Raw genomic sequence first — 5,506 nt, 5'->3', positions numbered from 1 at the left:
TTTGCCAGTTAAATGATGCTACTTTGTCCCTACCACTAAGGGTTCCAATCAGCCCTATTTTAGTTAGGTTCCTTAGTTCAATTGGGGCAGTTCCCACTGTCAAATCTCGCTTATATAAAATAGCAATCACAGAATTCTTCAAGGATACTGGGGTTCCCTTCACAAATTTTTTCCTCCTTATTGTGGTAAAAGGTATGTCCTCTTTGCACTCCATGCATCAGTCTGTGGGTCTAATCCAATAAATTCATTCTAACATGACAATTACCCTAAGTCTTTGGATATCTTCTTTTATAGTATACCAAGGCAGGTCTGGTAATTCAGCTTGACTTAGTGTAGGCAGCTGTATAATGCATGCTTCAGGCACTCAATCAAATAAACTGTTTAAATCCTTTCCTAACTCCTGGAGCTGAAACACTGAATGAAAAATCTTGTGCTTGGTAAGCTTAAATCAATAAACTCAGACTGAGCCAAACTTTTGTTCCTTGCATTATTATCCCACACCCTTAGTAGACATTTCTACACATATTTTCCAGGCTTCTTTTTGTATATATTAGAAAATCAAGCAGTTCTTCTGGAATGTAGAGTTCTTCTTGAGCCACATTTTATACCTTACTTTTTGGGACTTAAGTCTAGTTACGGATCTAGAAGCAACAATGGGTGGTGGGGGTGGTTCCTGGGAATATCCAGGAATGTCTTGTAAGGCTCTTCCTCAGGCAGTGCCCAGGAAAACATCCCATGTCCCACCCCAGGTGATATCTTAGACAATGACTCAGCAGGCACAGCTGGGTTAGTCTCATCAGATGAGGTTAAAGGGTTGGTTCTGTTATAGGGGTCATTTAACAGAATTTAAGGGCTAAATGTCCCCAGCTTCCTGATTTGCTGCCCATATGCCCCTATCTTAAGTTTCAAGATCCCATTTCTTCCCAATCAATATCCTCACTCTAACTTCAGACATCATTCAAGTTTAGGAATTCAGGTGGGACGGTAACTCAGCCACTCTTGAATCAGGGGACAAGTGGAAACATTGAGGTCTTTTGCACAGTGCTTGATCTGTGGCACTGAAGCCCTGAGCTCATGTCTTTCAACATTTGCCTAGCATGTTGTTGTTGTTGTTGTTAAGCACCGTCGAGTCAGACCTGACTCGTAACAACCTCTCCTTGGGTTTCCGAGGCAGTATCACTATGGAAGTAGATTGTCCAACCTTCCTTCCGAGGAGTGGCTGGTGAGTTTGAACTGCCGGCCCTCTTGTTATCAGTGAAGTACCTTAGGCACTATGCTACCAGAGGTCCCTTTACCTAGCATAAATAGGACCAACTAAGCAGTTTCCTATACTTCTCATTCTGACAAAATTGCAGAAAAGTATCAAACATGTGATCACTTAGAGCCTCTCACCAATACTTGATCTATTGCTGGTAGTATTTTGTGTATTAATATTGCTTCATGCCATGGAGGAAAAATGCCATCTTTATTAATGGAGGCAGAGTCATCAATGCTTTCACAAGTAATCAAACTTAAGAACCAATTTAGAAAACTCATCCTTATGATTTTGTTTCTCATAGAATCAATCTCAGAACCAAATGTCTTAGGTTGGGATCTCTAGAGAAGCAGTAACAGTGAAGCTCATATGTGTTTATGTATAGAGAGGGAGAGAGACAGAGAGAAAAACAAAATATCTCTAAGAAAGGCTCCATTGTACAGGCTGGCAAGACCCAAGTCCATGGGTCAAATGTCAAGCTGGAAGCCTGACCCACACACCTGTAGGGGCTGACAGGTCCATGATAAGCAAGCAATGCGGCAAGCTCCTGGCTTTGGAGACTGACAAACCCAAGATCAAAAGGTAAAATGGCAGGCTGCTCTTTCACAGGCTGTGAAGGCAAACCTTCCAAGATCGGCAGGCACTATGGCAGGCCACTGACTCAAATTCAGATGATAGATGAGCCAGATAATAGATCCTGACCAAAAAGCCCTTAAGCTTTCCCGTATATATTGGAAGGAGGCCATACCCTGAAGGAAATACCCTTTCAACTGATTGGTTGCTCATAGCAGAACTCATCATGGAGGTGATTTCTTTATATCAGATGTCATCATAGGGGATGACTACATCATAACTGCTAAACCACTGAGAATCATGGCCCAGCCAAGCTGACATACAATCATAACAATCACAGAGTTATTCATGCACTCTCCTCTTCCCAAAGAGCTATCAACTTCTTTCCAATGTAACATTTCTCAAAGTTCAAGCTTCTGTGTGTTTGACAGTTGATGTTTAATGATGATTTTTGTAAACAGCTGCTATCACATGTTCAATTTTCTTAGTGTCATTTGTGTTTTCCCTCACTGGTGAGGCTGCTTTTTCCTGCCTTTTCTGTAAAATAGTAAAATAGCAGGTACAATGTTGCACAGAAAACCTCTCCATGACATGGGACAATGAGAGGAATGAGGAGATGGAAAACCTACCATGTGACAGTAGAAATTATCCTGAAGCCAAATACACGAGAGCTCAAGAGAAGATGCCATGTGTGACACCCTTGATGATAAACCTAAATAAACCTCTTAAAATAACAGCACAGTATACAATAGATTTCAGTAGGCACCATATTGTTTGTAAAGTTGATGATGATTAAAATATGCACACCTTCATACACACGGAGAAAGTCAAGTACTTTCTACAAAATTCAGGTGAACAAACCCACACTACTGAATATGTAGATAGAAGGTGGATGTTTGCTTATTGTCTTTTATATAGCTTATTTAGAAATGCAGAGGTTTCTGAAAGGCTTTAAACTTCAAGTACTTTCTTCTTTGTGGAATACAGATTCAATTAAAGAATCTATTACCTATTTTGATGCACTGAGAGAAGAGAGTGTTGTAACTGAAAAGCAGTAGGTGGCTAAGTGAATATCAGTGTTGTAACTGAAAAGCAATAGGTGGCTAACTGCCCTGGCACACAACAAAATTTCTGCCACTAAACATTTGACCTTTTAGCCCTGACCTTTAAATTCTAGCTCATTGCTGGACAGTAAGATCTTAGGGAGGAGATACAAGAACATTTTTTTTTTTTTTTTTTAGAAATTATACTTTAAACCCTCCTACTAAAATTATAAAACTCTAACACCATTTGGTCTGAAAGGCTCTCTACAGGACTCAGCATATGGACTCAGTTCTTAATGCTTTGTTCCTATCAGGAGCTGAGATTTAGACTTTTCCCATTATTTCATGATTTATAATAATAATAATAAAGTAGGAAAGAAAACACCTACCTCATGTCCAACTAATTTAGTGTTACTGTGGTGAGTATTATTGTTAGGGATCTGTAGACAGGTGATAAAAGTGCAGGACTAAAATAATCAAAGACCTGTGGAATTTTAAAATGGAAACTTCCAGGAGTTTCAAATCAACTTCACCATTTAAGCAGACGCTTGGGTCATCAACAGAAGCCTAGAGCTGTTCATTTCATGCATTCCTCATTGTGAAAATAGATATCAAACATATTTTATTATTAAGAACTGGGTGTCTCTTAGGTCAGAAACTGAAATTTACTTTGATTATTAAAGGCTAAAATTAACTCGATCATCACACTGGTACTATAACTAGGGAAGGGAATCATTACTCTAAATGTTTATTTGCAAATGTCAGTCAAAACACTTTGTGACCTTCTTTGCCTGTATTTCTCTTGATAGAGCTTCATGTACAGATTAGCAGTTTGTTGTTGTTATTGTTATGTGCTGTTCAGTCAGACCCAATTCATAGCGACCCCTCCTTGGGTTTCCGAGGCAGTATCACTATGGAAGTAGATTGCCCCATCTTCCTTCCAAGGAGTGGCTGGTGGGTTAGAACCACCAGCCTTCTGGTTTAAAATTTATAGACATGAATTTTTAATGGTGGACATGACATGAAAGGCTTTGGTGCTCTTAACACATATGATTCTCCAAGACTCTAGTCAATTGTTTATAGTTAACTCACTTTTTTTCAACACACTTCTTACTTCAGTGATGGGACACTGCCAGTCATGTATAGCCAAAATCCACAATTAATATTGTAGTAGCTGTTGGACATTGCTTAGCATTCTTATCTCAAGAAACCAAAATTTCACTAAATAATGTGTACAATTGCTTCTAGCACTAAGATTCTATACAGACACTCATACACTGACCTGAGGGTGAGTTTTATCTGACAGTATTTTATGTTACTCACCTGTGCATCCAACATCTACATTCATTTTGAGGATGAATGTGATGCCATTCATCAGCCTCTCTTTGGAAGGAAGGTTGGGCAATCTACCACTGTAGTGATACTACTTCAGAAACCCAACAAGGGGTTGCTATGAGTAGGATCCAACTCGAGGGCATTCCTCTTCAATTTGTCATTTCAGGCTAAGGAGATTATATGAATGATTCAAAATGCCTACTACTAGTCCATTTCAAGGAGCGCTGGTAGCGTAGCGTGGTGCCTAAGGCACTTGACTGCTAACCAGAAGGCTGGCGTTTCAAATCCATCAGCCACTCCTTGGAAGGAAGGTTGGGCAATCTACTCCCATAGTGATACTGCCTCAGAAACCCAAGAGGTCTCTATGAGTCAGGTCTGACTCAATGGCAAATAACAACAACACAACAGTCCATTTCAGCCTAGGATATCAACCTTTATGCATTCCATTTCATTTCTGACAACTTCCAATTTTCCTAGATTTATACTTTGTACATTCCATGTTCCAATTATTAATGGATGTTTGAAGCTGTTCCTTCCCACTTTGAGTCGTGCCCCATCAACAAATAATGGTCCCAAAAGCTTTATGCCATCTACATCATTAAGGCAAGGTCAAATTTACTTTGACAAGGCAGCTCATATTTTGAGTGCCTTCCAATCTGAGGAGCTCATCTTCCATCACTATATCAGGAAAAAGTTCCTGGTATTTATAAAGTTTTCTAGTAATTTATCAGGCAGTGTTTCACTACTATTCATAAGGTTTTCACTGACCAATTTTTCCAGAAGTGGATGGCCCATCCTTCTTCCCAGTGTGCCTTAGTCTGGAATTTCTACTGAAACCCATCCACCATGGATGAACACTCAAGCCACCACAGTACAACAAACTGACAGATGAGTAGTGGAACTTTAAAGTAGGGATGATGATAACAATAATGTAGTTCCTCCATGAAGCTCCTGTGAAGATTAAATGTCTTAAACTCTAAGGGTATCTGCTTAGAACAGTGCATGACACATAGTGAATTCTATTCAATATCTTGTTGTTATTATATTGAAGACTCCCAACTTCCCTGCTCAAGATAATTCTCTCTCCTGAACTCCAGATCCATCTATGCACTATCTATCCATCCTGTCTTCTCCATCTGAACATTCCATAATTATCTAAACATGTCCAGAAATAAACTCCCTTTGTATAGATCAAATTCCATTGCTTTAACTGTGTTTTATATTTTAGTACCACCACAGGCATCATTCTTCAATTTCCTCATCTTTGGCTTTGGTGGTTGGGGCATAAATTTGAATAACA

The sequence above is a fragment of the Orycteropus afer genome, unplaced genomic scaffold, assembly GCF_000298275.1.
Source record: "Orycteropus afer afer isolate SDZICR_OR568_19922 unplaced genomic scaffold, OryAfe1.0 scaffold00277, whole genome shotgun sequence".
In the NCBI taxonomy this organism is placed as follows: Eukaryota; Metazoa; Chordata; class Mammalia; order Tubulidentata; family Orycteropodidae; genus Orycteropus; species Orycteropus afer.
This window is presented reverse-complemented; position numbering follows the sequence as displayed.